At 43.5% G+C, this 18,018-nt stretch overlaps 1 protein-coding gene across 1 annotated transcript in view; it reads right to left on the bottom strand.

Moving 5' to 3' along the window:
• The window catches only part of LOC143769497 (uncharacterized), a 32,117-nt gene that overhangs the window by 2,970 nt on the left and 11,129 nt on the right, over positions 1-18,018 (bottom strand). The gene's annotated exons all lie outside the window — the stretch shown is intronic.

Genomic DNA, 18,018 nt, shown 5'->3' with positions numbered 1-18,018 from the left:
GATGGTCCGAAGAGATCCCAGAACATAATAAAGAACATTTGCTTTGCTCTGATTAACTTTTTTGTAAATCAAATTTCTCTGCCAAATTTAAGAGTACTATCAAATTCGAATCTTGGTAGATTCACTCATTTCTAATTTATACATCTGTTCATGTCGTTATTTGTCATGTTCATATTGGACTGTGGCACGGTGCACATTTTATATATTCAGACTGAAGGCAGCACAACTATGAGGGCAAACATTAGGAAAAAAGAGTAAGGAAACATGTGAAAAACAAACCATAATGTGAATTAAACCTCAGATTTTTCAAAGTGACCTCTTTAATTTGATGACAACTCCACATCCTCTTGGCATTTTCTCCACCAGCTTTATAACCTGCAATGGCTTCCAACAGTCTTGGAGGAGTTTCTTGGAGGTGCTGAGCACTTGTTGGCTGCTTTGCCCTCACTCTGTGTCCAACTGATCCCAAATCTCCATTGGGTTGAGGCAGGGTTATTGTGGAAGCTATGCCATCCAACGCTGCCCTCCATTAATCCAACACATGTAAAAACCATCTTCTCACCTTTTCTGAGTTTTACATAGATATGGCAGTTAGGACTTAAAATCTCTAATTCTGACTTATTGCACTACAGTACAGAGTTTCACTGATCTAATGTGCAGTCCTCGTCCCTAACAAGTCTATTCTCATTGTTCTCTATAGCAATTTCTTCACAGCAATTTGACAATTAGGACTGCTTCTCGCAATCTCCTCTGGACAGTTCATATTGATACAGTTGTGCTCAAAAGTTTACATATCCCGGCACAATTTTTGCTTTCTTGGCCTTTTTTCAGAGAATATGAATGATAACACCAAAACTTTTCCTCCTCTCATGGTTAGTGGTTGGGTGAAGCCATTTTTGTCAGACTACTGGGTTTTCTCTTTTTAAATCATAATGACAACCCAAAACATCCAAATGACCCTGATCAAAAGTTCACCCCATTTCTTAATACCATGTGCCCCCTCTAACATCAATGACAGCATGAAGTCTTTTGTGGTAGTTGTGGATGAGATTCTTTATTTTCTCAGATAGTAAAGCTGCCCACTCTTCTTGGAAAAAAGCCTCCAGTTCCTGTAAATTCCTGGGCTGTCTAGCATGAACTGCGCACTTGAGATCTCCCCAGAGTGGCTCAATGATATTGAGGTCAGGAGACTGAGATGGACACTCCAGAACCTTCACTTTGTTCTCCTGTAGCCAATGACAAGTCGACTTGGCCTTGTGTTTCGGATCATTGTCATGTTGGAATGTCCAAGTACGTCCCATTCCGGGCTGATGTTTGCAAATGTGCCTCCAAATTTGACCATGTTTCCTGTGACCTTTGTAGCTCACACATCCCCAAAACATCAGCGATCCACCTACGTGCTTTACCGTAGGAATGGTGATCCTTTTATCATAGGCCTTGTTGACCTCTCTCCAAATGTAACGATTATGGTTGTGGCCAAAAAGTTAAATTTTGGTCTCATCACTCCAAATTACATTGCTCCAGAAGTTTTGAGGCTTGTTTGTGTTCTTTTTTGTGTATTGTAGGTGAGATACTTTGTGGCATTTGCGCAGTAATGGATTTCTTCTGGCGTCTCGACCATGCAGCCTATTTTTCTTCAAGCGCCTCCTTATTATGCATCTTGAAACACACCACTAGTTTTCAGAAAGTCCTGTATTTCAGTTGATGTTATTTGTGGGTTTTTCTTTGCATCCCAAACAATTTTCCTGGCAGCTGTGGACGACATCTTTGTTGGTCTACCTGACCGTGGTTTAGTTTTTACAGGGCCCTTGATTTTCCATTTGTTAATCACAGTTTGAACACTACTGACTAGCATTATCAATTCCTTGGATGTCTTTTTGTATCCCTTTCCTGTTTTATACAGTTCAACTACCTTTTCCCGGATCCGGTGACAATTCTTTTGCTTTCCCCATGACTCACAATCCAGAAACGTCAGTGGATGAAAGATGCAAGAGCCTGTCTGGATCCCAGAAAGTCACTTATGTTTTATGCACACACACTGATTACAAATAGGTCACAGGTGAGGATGTTACCTTTAGTAGACATTCAAACCCATTTGCGTCAACTTCTGTGCTTGTCATCAGGCCAAAATCATCAAGGTTTGTTAACTTTTGATCAGGGTCATTTGGATGTTTTGGGTTGTGGTTATGATTTAAAAAGAGAAAACACAGTAGTTTGAAATAAATGGCTTGCCCAACCACTAACCATGAATGGAGAAAATGTTTTGTTGTTATCATTCATATTCTCTGAAAAAAGACCAAGAAAGCAAAAATCTGCTAGGGTATGTACATTTTTAGCACAACTTTATGTGTCTGCTGCTTGATATCTTTGTATCATTTATGAGGGCAGATATCTAAGGTGCAGTGAATTTGTGCTATCTGAAGCTAGTAACTCTGATGAACTTATCCTCTGCAGCACATGTAATTCTTGGTCTTCCTTTTCTGGCGTGGCCTCATGAGAACCATTTTCTTCATAGCGTTTGATGGTTTTCATGAGTGCCCTAGGTTTTGCCTTCAAGGTTCTAGCAAATTTCCAGGTTGACTGACCTTCATGTCCTAAAGTAATGATGGACTATCGTTTCTCTTAGTTGATTGGTTCTTGCCATATTTTGGCTGAGATGTGAAAAAGAGCTCAGCACTTTTGAAGCTGTGTACCAACACTGCCTCTGCAAAACACACCAGGTGGTGGCATACACTTTCTGAAGGCCGGTAATTCCACATGTGACCTCCTTACGTGGCATACCTGTTCATTGGTAGCCATTCCTGGTGACGACCTGATAAAGCTGAAGATAAAAATACCAAGGGGGTATAAAGCTGTCATCAAAGTATTTGAGTAAAAAGAGGAGGTGAGATCTTCCACGTAGGCCTGGTAATGAATCACCGAGGAGCCTGCATCCAGAGGGTGCTGATTTCTGCTGGTAGAGCACAGCAAAGCCAGGAAGTGAAGAGGAAGTCGCATGGTTCTTCACTTCCTACAAGGGGGGTACTCTCAGGAATCTAAGGTGTAGCACATATTCTGGTTTGTTTCACACGTTTCTTTACGCCTTGTTTCCATCTCTTTCTCTTCATCATTTTGCTTCCTTCAGTCTGAATCTGTAATTTGCACATTTCAATAAGAACAAGGAAAATCATTGTATTTTTAAAGTTCCCTGCTGATTTTTCTTGAATCTTATTTAACAAGAAATCCTTATTTTCAACAGTTCTGTTGTTGTTACCAGACACATTAGTAAATAAGTGTAAATAATGGATTTTGCCACACAGCATTTTGCTGCTGTTTTTGGTTGTGTTTCATCATATTCTGGCTGATTGACTTCAAGCGCATTGTAAAATTATATATTTAAATATTTTTAGCACATTATTAAAAAGCCCTATAATAATATGGAGTCAGCTCCACCACTGAAATTCTAGTGACAGGTTCCATTTAAAAAATGTTACACAACAGTAATCAGTAAAACAATAGAATACACGATTGTAATCTGCATCTACTACTCACCGGAGCGGCTATAGGTAGGGATCTCCTCTTTACACCACTCCTCTCCCCAGACATCCATGTCCTCTACTTTTATTATTATGTCCGGAGCATTATTATAGTTCAGATCTTCATCCTGATTAAAAAAAAAATGCAGAAGTCAAAAGAAAATTATAGACTTTTTTTGTTTTGTCACCACAGTTTGGGCAATGCGAGGGCCTTGCGTTTGCGCTTTTTTTTATTACTTTTTTTTCCCTGGTAACAAAATTTATTACGAGGATAAGCAGATTATGGGCCCATTTTACTATTGCATTTATGCCTTTTGATATCTAGTTTTTGGTGTTTTTTCCTGTTTTTCATTTGCGTCTTATTCTTTCAATTTTCAACTTTTTTAAAGACTATTTTATGTGTAGGGTAGTTAGAGGCGCAAGTGTAACAGGGAACGTATCAGCTGCTAATAAGACAACACCACAGGGACAGCGCTCTGTTAGGCAACGGTCACACTATCAGTATTTGGTCAGTATTTTACATCAGTATTTGGAAGCCAAAACCAGGAGTGAAACAATCAGAGGAAAAGTATAATAGAAACACGTCACCACTTCTGCATATTTCACCCACTCCTGCTTTTGGCTTACAAATACTGATGTAAAATACTGATCAAATACTGACCGTGTGACCGTGGCCTTATACTGATTTAATAGCTGCCGCAAGCCACCTTCACAGTGTGGACATCAACGGAAGGTTTTCTACTTCTTGACTATAGAAGATCATACTGCAACTTCACCAACCAGGGGAAAGGTAGTAACCTTATAATACCATCTGTCTACTGAATCCTCTTTTTTATTGATGATTGACACTTATACTATGTCTAATAGGCATTAGGACCTTGGATTCATTTTGAGGAACTAGGTAAGAATATCAGCAGAATTCAGTGAGACCATATATTACGACATCCTCTTAACCACTGGTTGGCCCAAACTGCATTACTGTCCTTGATTCTCATAGAAATCTTTTGGTGACGTATTTACAACGCTTTAATAATATATTTTATGTGTTTGCCTGTTTGTTTGTTTTTTATGTTCGGCATAGTGGGCAGGGTATGTAGTTTTCAAATGTTTTTGGCTGATTTATCAGGTGCGACATTTTAAAAATTCAATAAACTTTTGCCCAAACATACACTACTCCCCTCCTGGAATCATTTTCTGTACATCTGAACTCATTATCCACCGCACTGCAAATTTTGCAACATTTTAGGAGAATGTGACTCCCACTGCGCCCCGTCCTGTCCCAGCTCCACCCATTTTGGTGAAGCTGGGAGAAACTGCCATAAAAACACCAAAACCTTTTTTTTTTAAAGCAATTTACACCATGCGTATACATTTGATTTTTATCTTACCTCGTGTACTTTTTATGTATTGTGCATATCTGTGCATGGCATTGTAGATAGATGTGATGAAGGATAGTTTCGGTGTTGGGTGTATTACTCACGGTGGTTGGGGAATCAAACATTGTATTTCATGGAAATAATGGTGACGTTATATTCTCTTGTGAACTAGTTGGGATTGTGTGACCCTTGGAGGATGAAACAATGCTGAACTTTCAACAAGACCTTCATACTTCATAGTGAAAAATTTCTCCATCTACCTGATGATCCAGAGGGAGAAGAGGACGGGGACATCTCTCCGGTGTTGTCCTCTCACTGTAGAGGACTATAAGAAAAACATACAGGGACTGAATTCAGTCTTTACATACAGATAATTATAGGTTGTGTATATTTAGTCCTGTCTATTACCTGGTGATGTGCGGGGCTGGGGAACCTCCATCATCACATCCTTGTACCGATCCTTGTGTCCTTCTAGATACTCCCACTCCTCCATGGAGAAGTAGACAGTGACGTCCTGACACCTTATAGGAACCTGACACATACAATGATACCGTCATCCCCCCGATCCCTTTATAGTGTATAATGTCCCAGCATTCCCAGCAGTGTCACCTCTCCAGTCAGCAGCTCAATCATCTTGTAGGTGAGTTCTAGGATCTTCCGGTCATTGATGTCTTTATGTATACGGGGGTGCGGTGGGGGCCCTGGGATTGGGCTCAGGGTTCCTCCCTGTCCCTCAGACACAGAGGCCTGACATTGCTCATTGGAAGTCTTCTTCACCACTGTGTAATCCTATTTATGGAGAGACACAGTAATAGATATCACTACAGACATGATATTAACAGAGATGAGAAATATGTGAAAAATTCTGATGATGCCACATCACCTCTCCAGTAATCCAGAATAGAATGTCTAGAGTAAGGCGAAATATCCTCTCTGCCATCTTGTCCGGGGCCTTATACATTCTTTATGGGTCCGTCAAGACAATGATTCTATATAGAATATATCAGAGTTGCTGTATGGAAAGGAGACGAGCCATGCAAAATCATATAAACCTCCAAAATACTACAAATAATTAACAAATAAATAATTAACATTTGGCGTGTGTTTCTACTTTCAGGTTCTTTTGGTGACAGTTTTGTAATTTAGGAGCGGACAGTAAACAGATGACTTGTATAAAAGGGAAGACGGCGACCAGAAACACGTGTAAATAATTACCGCAGCAGTTTTTTATGTCACTTTTCTTTCTTGTCTTGTGATATTTCTTTCCCCACAGTTGTAGGATTTACAGAGCGAAAAAAGCACAACTCCGTCTACCGTATAGTGATAGTTCCCAGGGATATATCACAGTCTCTTTAATAGAAGCTGATCAGTGGGGCTGCTGGACCCCCAACTATCTGATATTGATGACCTATCCTAAGGGCAGACATTTGATAGCACAATCCTGGACCTCTCTTTAACCTGATAATAAAGACGAGGAAATCTTTAGAAATTCAAATTTAGTAGCCGCAATCATTATAGCATGAAGAACCTAAAAATACATACATATACTGAATATACATACTGTACATAATACATATACTGTATATACACAATACACATACTGAATATACACACAGTGGCAGGTCGGCTCACTTGGCTGCACATGGAGGTAGACAAGGGTAATCAAGAAATAAAAAATCAGCTCGCCTGTAGTGGCACGTGGTGTGCGGAAACACAGAACCCATGTAGTCTCACACGCAGCCAAATACAAAAAGAAGGAAAGTGCTCCAGCTTCCAATAAAAATCCAAAATTTATTAAATCAGGTATAAAAAAGCGTCATGGCAGAACAGTGCTCACAAAGGCATTTGTAGCAGCTATACGTTTCAAATACACTCCGGTGTTCTTTCTCAAAAGCCAAAGCAAATGACCCAAAACAAACAGCCAAGGCAATAAAGGAGTGGCTCGAACGAAGCGCATTAAGGTCATGGAGTGGCCTAGCCAGTGTCCAAACCTTAATCCTATAGAAAACTAATGGAGGGAGTTGCCAAGCGACAGCTTCAATATCTTAATGATTTAGAGATGATCTGCAAACAGGAGTGGACCAAAATTCCTCCTGACATGTGCACAAACCCCATCATCAACTACAAAACATGTCTGACCGCTGTGCTTGCCAACAAGGGTTTTGCCACCAAGTATTAAATCTTGTTTGCCAGAGGGATCAAATATTATTTCTCACTGCAAACTGCAAATAAATGTATATAATTTATACAATGTGATTTTCTGGGTTTTATTTTTGATATTCTATTTCTCAATGTCAAAATTAAAATTAGAGACTGTTCATGTCTTTGTCAGCGGGCAAACTTACAAAATCAGCAAGGGATCAAATACTTATTTACCCCACCGTATATATACATATATACACTGCAGAAACACATTATATATACTGTAGATACTGTAGCGTTTCCCTTAATTCGGGTCTTGGGGGACACTCGCTTTGCAAGGGAATAACGCATACAGGCACGATATCTCACACAAATTATGTCCATTCCGGTTTAATAAAGCTTCATAAACCGTACCGTAAGCTAGGTTACACATCACCAGCTTACACATAGTGTTAGGGCTAGCGGAACGCACCAAATAATTAGAATAGATAGAGTAAGGTGCGTTCGCAGCCCGGGGTCCACCGTGCAGACATGGAACTTGCTGCTGAGTAATGATGGACTATATGGCGGTACAATGTGGATACACACACGGGTTAACTTCACCCTGTGTGGAGGAAGTGAACCCTGTTGCGTCACAGGGCCGCGGTACCGCACCAAGAGCTCAAGAAAGGAGTCCCAGAACTCAATCCCAAGACACAGGATTTGAGTTCATATAGACCTCTTGCGCTCGACACCGCAACTGGGGTGTCAGAGAGAAAGAAATAATATTAATAAAGTTGCACGAGAGTGCGTGCGGTGTCGCACTGGCGGACGCCACTAACCACCCAGGCTTGGGTCAGGAAAGCGCTGTGAAAGCGCACGGCGCCACACTGGCGGTCACAGCAAAAGACACTGTTTTATGTGTTACGTGCTGATGGCTAAGTCGGGCGCTAGATATCAATCATCCACCTTACGCGAGCAGTCATTCAATAGGGATGGGAAATTTAAGGACGACTTGCACTCAACACACACATATACATATGTACACTAGCGCATGGCCGTGCGGTCATGCGAACCTTTTATAGCTCTGCCCAGCACTCTATAGCTTTTATAGCTCTGCCCAGCACTGGCTTCAATGGCAGAAGCTGGAAAAGCAGCAGTAACCCTATGCACAGAGTGAGACTGAGCAAGATGCTGGGACCGACGTCTCCGCTGAGCAGACTCCACTGCGGCTGGAGAAGAATGGGAGACCGCAGCGGAGATGGTTCGAGATTCCCCCTGTGCAGAGGCGGGAACTCGACACCTAACACATAGTCTGTTACTTTAACACGTGTGGCTTTACAAAGCATTCAATAGTCACGCCTTATCTCTTCAGTTACCAGGTGACTGCACAGTTCATTACATGCATCAACGGAACATATTAATCACCACAGTCTGTTCCAATGGCAGATACATCTCTGCCGTATATTACAGGTTTTTTCCCATACCAGGGGTTACCTCTCAGGAGCTCCGGCTCCACACACTGACTCCTGCCAGTGCTGGTTCACAGGGAAGCTGCCTCACTGGGATCACCGTCCTTTTGCCCATGGCCCTCGGATAGTCCAGACCCACAGTAGAAACTGTAGCTTCCCCAACATAGAAACCGTCTCAGGCTCTGTACATGCAGCCTTTCCATGCGCTTCCAGGAAGTCCAATCACAGGCACTTCCAACACACAGGCCATCAGTCCATGATCTTACCAAGTGCTTGCAGGACTCCAGTCCATCCCAGGACAATCCAACACTCTGACCATTCCAGGACTCACACTGTTACCAGGCGCTTGCAGGACTCCAGCCCATACCAGGACAATCCAACACCCTCGAGCATTCAGTCCATAGCCTCAGCAGTGCTTACAGGACTCCAGCCCACTCCAGGACAATCCAACACACAGGCTATTGCAGGACTCACTCTCTTCAGTGCTTCCAGGACATCTCCACTGCCAGGAGACTCCAACACTGACCTTCCACTAGGTCCACGGTCTCAGGTGCTTCCAGGACTTCTCCATACCAGGAGACTCCAACACCGACCATCCAGGACCTTGCACATGGATCCAACAGATCCATGCAGTCTGACCATGTGACCCACACCCTGGTCACATTATCTAGGTGTAACCACTCCCCTGGGTGGGAGTGTGGGTGTGTGTGGCTAGTTTGATCCTCCCATCTCTCATAACTAGCCCTGCCAATCTCCCATTAGAACTACACAACTACTTGTGGGACTACAGGTCCCAGCACACCAACCTAACTTCAGACTGACAGCGCAGAGTGTCTTCCTCTGCAACACACACACCGGCCATTTACACTCCTGCTGGACTTTGTCTCATCACATTTATGCCTCCAAGCGCATCTTGAAGCACACACACAGTGCCCCCTGGCTGTAACGTGGGTCACTGCACCACAATACACACTACAGTATATATATATATATATATATATATATATATATATATATATATATACTGTATATATATATTGTAGATACACACACTATGTATATCCTGCAGATACACACTCTACAGTTCTTCTCAAAAGTTTACATACCTCGGCAAAATTTTTGCTTTCTTGGCCTTTTTACAGAGAATAAGAATAATAACACCAAAACTTTATGATGTAAAAAGAGAAAACACAGTAGTTTGACAATAAATGGCTTCACCCAACCAGTAACCACGAGTGGAGAAAAAGATTTTTGGCTGTGTGCACACGATGCGGAATTGGTGCGGATCCGCAGCGGATTTTTCCGCGCAGAAAAGCTGCAGTTCTGCACTGTGATTTACAGTACAATGTAAATCAATAGTGAAAAAAAACCTGTGCTAATGGTGCGGAAAAATCAGCGCGGAAACGCTGCGGATTGAAAAGAAGTGCATGTCACTTCTTTTGTGCAGATCTGCAGCATTTCTGCACCCTTCCATTATAGAAATCCACAGTGGTAAAAACCCCAGAAAATCTGCATTAATTCCGCATCAAAACTGCACAAAATCTGTGGCAAATCCGCGGCAAATCTGCACCTGCGGTTTCTGCCAGGAGATGCGGATTTTGTGAGGAAAATTATGCGCCCCAATCCGCAACGTGTGCACATAGTCTATTATTCTCTGAAAAAAAAGCCAAAAAAGCAAAAATTCTGCCGGGGTATGTAAACTTTTGAGCACAACTGTAGATACACAATATAACTATATACTGCAGTGTAGATGCATGCTGATATATATACTGCAGATACACACATAATACATATACAGTATACACACAGATTATTCAAAGTACAAAGTTCTTTCTCTCCGACTGCAAGAATTGAAAAAGAAAAGTATAAAAAAAATATCTTAGTAATTACGGCTCAAAACAGGCTGCTCGTGAAGGAATTAATGGCCCCTGTGCTCGGTAACAGTGAACCTCCACATACCTCCTCCTGCAGAGCAGCACACTGGGTATATGGCTGATCTGTGCTTACAGGACCTGTGGTGATGTCACCATGGGTGGGAGGAGTCAGGAGATCACATGACCAGGTGCTCAGGGTATATAAGCGGTGATCTGCAGTCGCTGAGGTGAAGTTTGTGTCAGGCGATGTGCTGATAGGCTGTATGTAGCAGTCAGAGCCGTGTATGACTGTACAGCAGACGGAGCGGGATGTGCATGCAGCTGAGCTGTATACGGTAATGTGCATTAAAATCACATTAACTCTTATGGACTCATCAGCAAATTGTATCTCCCTCCTGCAGGAACCCAGCCACACCAGCAGCCAGAGAGCCGAAACTCGTAACATTCAGTCCTGCACACAGTCCGATACTTTCTGACTTCTAGAATCATGTAATCCAAAAATGACTCCAACACGTTTCACAATAATCATTAATAATGTCATACATAGAGTGGTAGAATTGGAGGCAGGGCTGGTTTTTGACAAAGTGGGGCCCTGATGAAAAGTTTAAAGTGGAGCTCCAAATGCTGACATATTGCACTATCATACAGAAACGTTTCAGTTGCATTTACATGGGCTGATTTCCGGCAGTTAAACGAGCGATCAGCAATATTGAAGTTTTTTGACGCTTGTTCCCGAGTTTCTTTACAGAGTATACTGCAGTCCCCTCATAGAGCATAATGCAGGTCCCTCAGAGTATAATGCAGCACCCTCAGGGTATAATGCAACCTCACACACAGTATAAATGAGCCCCGAGAGTATAAAGCCGCCCCTTCAGAGTACAATGCAGCCCCACACACAGTATAATGCTGACCCTCCAGAGTGTAATGCAGCCCCCTCAGATTATAATGCACCACACACACAGTGTAATGCAGCCCCCCTAAACACAGACAGTATAGTGCAGCCCCCCACACAGTATAATGCAGCCCCCCACTTACAGTATAATGCAGCACTCCACACACACTGTATATGCAGTCCCCCGACACAGTATAGTGCAGTCCCCTCCACACACACAGTATAATGCAGCCTTCCAACATACACAGTGTAGTGCAGTCCCCCACAGTATAGTGCAGCCCCCACTCACAGTATAATGCAGCACCCCTACACACACAGCATAATGCACCCCCTAGATACACAGTATAGTGCAGTCCCCCCACACACAGTATAGTGCAGCCCCCACATACACAGTATATTAACTGCCCCCACTCACAGTATAATGCAGCCCTCCCACTCACTGTATAATGCAGCCTCCACACACACAGTATAGTGCAGTCCCCCTGACACTGAGTAAAGTGCAGCAGCCACACACACACACGCACACACACACTATAATGCATACACAAACAATACTTACCTCTTCTCCTCGTTACCCTGCTACTCTGGTTTCTGCAGAGCATCTCATCAGCTCCACTGCTGGCACGCGCTGAGTCAGAGGCAGAGGGGAATGATGGGGGTGGGCCACACTTCCAAGTCTGCTTGTCCCTGGGAAGGTGGTGGGCATGTATCCATGGGGATGCCAAGAACTATCTTGTGGCACGGGTTCACATTTGGCAGCATGGTGACTCAGTGACTAGCACTGCAGCCTTGCAATGCTGGGATCCTGGGTTGAAATAAAAATCAAGGACAACATTTGCAAGGAGTTTGTATGTTCTCCCTGTGTTTGCGTGGGTTTCTTCCTTGTACTCCAATTTCCTCTCACATTCCAAAGACATATTGATAGGGAATTTATATTGTGAGCCCCATTGGGGACAGCGATGTAAATGTATGTAAAAGGTGTGATAAAGATTATCATTATGTAGTTTCTTTTCTTTATGTTGCGTTTTGTTTGATTACAGATTTAGAATCTGTTTATCCTATAGATGCTGTGCGTCTTTTCTATTGGTTAGGCTACACCCTACAGGAGTGTCATAGAACATGTGGCACAAATGCAATAGAGAGTTGCCAATGTGATACCCATTGTGAAAAAGCTCCTCCTCAGAACACAAGAGGCACAGTCAAGGGGGTATAATAGGTAGGGTGTATAATAAGTTGTCTAGAGCAAGACCGTTCAATCCTGGGAATTAGGTACTAGCATTGGTGCCCATGGTGGAGAGCAGATTCCTGGCCAAGTGGCAGGGCCAATGTGAAGTGGTGGAAAAGGTTGATGAAGTAAATTGCAAAGTTTGTCAACCTGGGAAATGAAGCTCTACCTGGTTTACCAAGTCAACCTGATCAAGGCTTTGCAGGACATGAAACCTGTGGACGCTCCTTGTCTGGTGGTGAAGTCCAAAGTTAACATGGAAGACTTCAAAGTGGCAAAAACCTTGTCCCGCTCACATAAGCTGCAGGGTCGGAAGTTGTTGCATCGAAATGGAGACCTGTTCTTGAAGTTACCAGGATATTGTTCTCCTGGAAGACTCATGACCTGGGACGAAGACACAGCCTTCTCACCGTAGGCACTACATTGCAACCCAAAATCCGTTGATAATCTTCAGATTTCATGATGCCTTGCATACAGTCAAGGCACCCAATGCAAGAGGAGGAAAACAACCCCAAAACATCTACACCATATTTGATTGTAGGTACTGTGTTCTTTTCTTTGTGAGCTTCATTTTGTTTTCGGAGAACAGATTGGCTGCCAAGAGAGGTGGTGACTTCTCATTCAATGGAAGACTTCACACAGAGGATGGAAAAACATGTGTCTGAGATGGATTAGTGAATCCTGAATTGAGCAGGGGGTTGGACACGATGACCCTTGAGGTCCCTTCCAACTCTTAACATTCTATGATTCTGGGTGTCCTTCCATAGCATTTAATTTCATTCAAATGTCGACAAATTTCTTTGGAGCATGATTGGGGCTGCTTATCCACCATCTGGACTATCCTGCATTGCAATCTTTTATCAATTTTTCTGTCAGGACTCTGAACATTTTTTATTACCTTTTGTGCATTACTACCCTTTTCCAAGATGGCGTCTTTGGTCTCATGTGCAGTGTGTCTTCCTGCTATAAAACTCCACCCCAGCCTTCAGTCTGTGCTAGAGTATTCTGCCTTGCATCCAGCTCCTGACCTCTGGTTACTCCTTGGCTATATACCTGCTCCTGTGAACCTGTGGGGTTATCCTGCTACTCTGCTCTGAGTTGCTGCTGCATACACCAGTTCCAGTAATCCTCCTTCATCTGCTGCTCGTGTTTACTTCCATCTGCATTTGCTGGACATGTAAGCTGTTGCGGCTCTGCAAGAACCTGAGACTATTACCCAGGCCTCCCTGGTTGAGCGAAGATATTATTTGAACTGCCTTATAAGCATATCTATCTGTGTTTTGGACTAAGCAAGGACTTATTCGTGTCAAGTATCCTCAAGAATAATTGTGCTTCACAGACTTTCTGCGTGATTGCATTTTCCTCTGAAGTTTCCTATAGACTGCTAAGCTGCGTTTATTATTTGCACCAAGTGTTGTGGACTTGAGTTTCTCTCTGCACCTGTTTGAATCACTGTGTGATAATATAGACTTTACCACTTATAAAACTGTTTCCTGTAGTTGTCTTGTTCCACGCAAAGAATCTCCTGAGTTATCCCCTATAATTATTACATATTCTCTGTCATCCATGTCCAGGCAGATTAGCTACAATGCCATTGTCCCGGTGGTAAACTGTAAGCCTCCTCAGTGCCACCCTAATCTCCGTTGTCATCACGTTGATTGCTGATTTTTGCCTCTTGCTGCACTCAAGGTGGTTTCCATTTTGCCTTAGAGAGGTGTGGTCAGTATCTGCAGGAATTTAACCTGTGTACTGCAGAGATTAAGTTACCCGGCCAATCCCATGTCTGCAGGCTCTATACCTGGCAGCTCCACCCACCACTCCTTGCTTGAACATTTCAATCTCAGCCTGTTTGTTCAGCTATAATACTGTTTGTGCATTGTCTGTTTGTTTCTCTCATTACTGACCCGACTCGTGTTCCTGTCCTGTCTGACCTCTCCGCTCCTAACGACGGCTAATATCCTGAACTTGTGCTACCTGCCTTGACCTCGGACCATCTAATCACATTTTTGTCTTTGCCCTCCTGTACCGTTTTCCTCTGCCTCTGACCTTCTGGTGGGCTCCTGCAGTCTCGGGGACTGCCCTGAAGTGGCAACTGGCAACTACCTGTGTCCAAGCCTATCCTCACCACAAGACGTTCTAGCAAAAACCAGGTAGTCGCTTAGTCACACCAGGCCCGGATTTAGGGGTGGGCCCAAGGGGCCCGGTCCCTGGGCCACCCACCAGGTGGGGCCTCCCACTAACATAGGGATAAATATCTCAAAAAATGTAAAATTCACGTCTCTTTGCTGTGAACCATTTCTTATGTTAAAGGGAACCTGTCACCCCGTTTTTTCCGTATGAGATAAAAATACTGTTAAATAGGGCCTGAGCTGTGCATTACAATAGTGTATTTTGTGGACCCCCCACCTATGCTGCCGAAATACGTTACCAAAGTAGTCGTTTTCGCCTGTCAATCAGGCTGGTCTGGTCAAAAGGGCGTGGTGTCTTCCCCCAGATCTTGCTTAGTTTTCCGTTGGTGGCGTAGTGGTGTGCGCATGCCCAAGGACCCAAATCCACGTCACAGGGGAGTGAAAAGAGCGCGATGTGCTGTATTTCATTGGTGATCGGTGGGCGCGGCCATCTTCCATTGGCCGCGCGTGCGCAGAAGCGGCGCTCTGCTGGCCGCGGCTTCAGGAAAATGGCCGCGGGATGGCACGCGTGCGCAGATGGAGATCGCGGCGGCCATTTTCCTGAAGCCAAGATGCGAACTCTGCTTCAGGAAAATGGCCGCCGCGATCTCCATCTGCGCACGCGCTGCATCCCGCGGCCATTTTCCTGAAGCCGCGGCCAGCAGAGCGCCACTTCTGCGCACGCGCGGCCAAAGGAAGATGGCCGTGCCCACCGATCACCAATGAAATACAGCACATCTCGCTCTTTTCACTCCCCTGTGATGTGGATTTGGGACCTTGGGCATGGGCACACCACTACGCCACCAACGGAAAACTAAGCAAGATCTGGGGGAAGACACCACGCCCATCTGACCAGACCAGCCTGATTGACAGGCGAAAACGACTACTTTGGTAACGTATTTCGGCAGCATAGGTGGGGAATCGGGGTCCACAAAATACACTATTGCAATGCACAGCTCAGGCCCTATTTAATAGTATTTTTATCTCATACGGAAAAAACGGGGTGACAGGTGCCCTTTAAGGAACATTTAACAAACGAGAAACTATTGAAAGTGTAGGGACCTGGCTACGGTCCTACATTTCAGTGGCTGGCGCAGAGCGGCAGAGTCATGGCACCTGACCTGCGTCAGCATCCACTGACCTGGCTAGCCTAGCCAGACTTCCTTAGTACCCTCCCTGTACTTAATGCTTAGCTAATGGCATGCGTCAGCCTTCTCCGATCCTAACAGAAGCTTCTAGGGCTACCTATTCAGCAACACGCAAAACTGATCTAAACACTGCTGTGGCGTCACTGACCAGCTTAAAAAACTGTTGCATCAAAGCGTGACTCCTTCAAAATTTATGAGAAGCAAGGCGAAGAGCTGCCTAGTTCATCTGAGTATGTTTAGATGATAACTCGACACAGGCGTCGAAACGTATGTCTCAATCCATTGGATTATGGCCATACGGAAGAAGTACAACTCAGCCCTTCTGAAAAATACAGAACAGAAACTTTCTTGCCTATCATTGATCAGTTTATCGCTTCTCTTGATCAACGTCTTCAAGCATATAAAGATATATCAAGCCAATTTAGGTTTTTTAGCCATCTGACTGAACTGTCTTCAGAAGAGCTTAAGGCCACAGCAGATCAACTCGTCAGGTCTTATCAGATGACTTGGGCATTACATTTATCGATGAACTGTGTCAGTTTGTAACATTTGCCAATTTATTCACAGACGAGGATCCAAAAGATATCAGCACTGAACTTTTCATGTGCAAGCTTATCATGGAAAAGGGTGTGCAGGACACTTTCCCAAATATTAAGATAGCTCTAAGGATATATCTAATTTTGATGGTAACAAACTGCAGTGGTGAGCGTTCCTTCTCAAAACTCAAATTAGTTGAAAAGCGATTAAGGACATCCATGAAGCAGGAACGACTTGTAAATTTGGCTATCATGAGCATTGAGTCAGATATACTGCGTGAATTGGACTTTAGTGACATCATTAGCGATTTTGCTGCACGAAAATCAAGGAAAGTGCCTGGATTGTAAAAAATGAATGATTTTACCTGAATTACTCTGCGTAAATGATTTTTGTAAATAAACTTGCATTCGTTTCATTTTGTGTTTTTGCATTACATATTGTAGCACCTTGAAAAATGGGCCTCCCTCCAAAATGGGCCCCGGGCCACCCACCTCTTAAATCAGGCCCTGAGTCACACCCCGCCTTGGTAAGCCCAGCCTGTGGCGCAGTGGGTCCACATCCCTCAGCATTTCATTTGCCTGCCAGCGTTACAGCCATGGGTTGGAAGCTTCTTGATTATGTTGCGCACTGTGGACAAATAAGCATCAAGATCTGTGGAGATGGACTTGTAACTTTGAGATGGTTGACATTTTTCAACAATTTTGGTTCTCAAGTCTTCAGACAGTTCTCTTCTTATTTTCAGTTCTTCATGCTTAGTGTGGCACACACAGACACACAATGCAAAGATTAAGCTAACGTCTGCCCTTTGTATCTGGTTTCAGTTGCCATTTTCATATTGTCCACACCTGTTACTTGCCACAAGTGAGTTTGAACAAAGTTGTTTGCCACACTTTTGGGAAGGTGCCAACAATTTTGTCCAGCCCATTTTTGGGGTTTTGTGTAAAATTATGTCCAATTTGCCTTCTTTTCTGGTTTTTTTCTGTTGCTCTAATACACAGAAAGGAAATAAGCATGTGTATAACAAAACGTGTAATTGCAATAATATTCTGGGAGAAATACATTTTTTTAATAATTTCAAACATTCCACCCTTTTTGTCCATTATTGTATGAATTGAAGAGAAATGGTGACGGGGTACAGCCTTGTCTGAAGACTTGCTCTACATTGAACCATATGATGTCACTGTGTTCTGTTCAGACTGTTGCTTCTAGGTCGATGTATAGGTTCATAGTGAGGTATTCCAAAGTTTCTAAAGATGAACACAGTTGAAGACTTTGCTGTAGTCGATAAAGCAAAAATAGATCTCCTTGTTGTATTCGTTGGCCTTTTCCATTGTCTGTCTAATGTTAGAAATCACATCCTTGACCTAACAAAAGGGTATTGGTAAAATCCCATGTCCCAAACGGCCAAAGTGAAGAAGGCCTTCTCTACACCTGACGTTTGCTTCTAATATGCCTTTTGGGCTGCAAGGAGCCCCAGCCACCTTTCAGAGGGCCATGAACTGGATCCTAGCTCCACACATGAAATATGCAGCAGCTTACATGGACAAAATTGTGATCATCAGCCTTGATTGGGGAAGTCATCTGCTGAAGGTTTACCATAAATTCTAAGAAGTGCACCATGGGGAAAATAAGGCAGAATAAGAGTTCAAAAATTTAGGCTATATTGTCGGTAGGGGCAAAATCAAGCCAC

The sequence above is a fragment of the Ranitomeya variabilis genome, chromosome 4, assembly GCF_051348905.1.
Source record: "Ranitomeya variabilis isolate aRanVar5 chromosome 4, aRanVar5.hap1, whole genome shotgun sequence".
In the NCBI taxonomy this organism is placed as follows: domain Eukaryota; kingdom Metazoa; phylum Chordata; class Amphibia; order Anura; family Dendrobatidae; genus Ranitomeya; species Ranitomeya variabilis.
The sequence above is the reverse complement of the archived record's forward strand: the minus strand, read 5'-3'. Positions and strand labels throughout refer to the sequence as shown.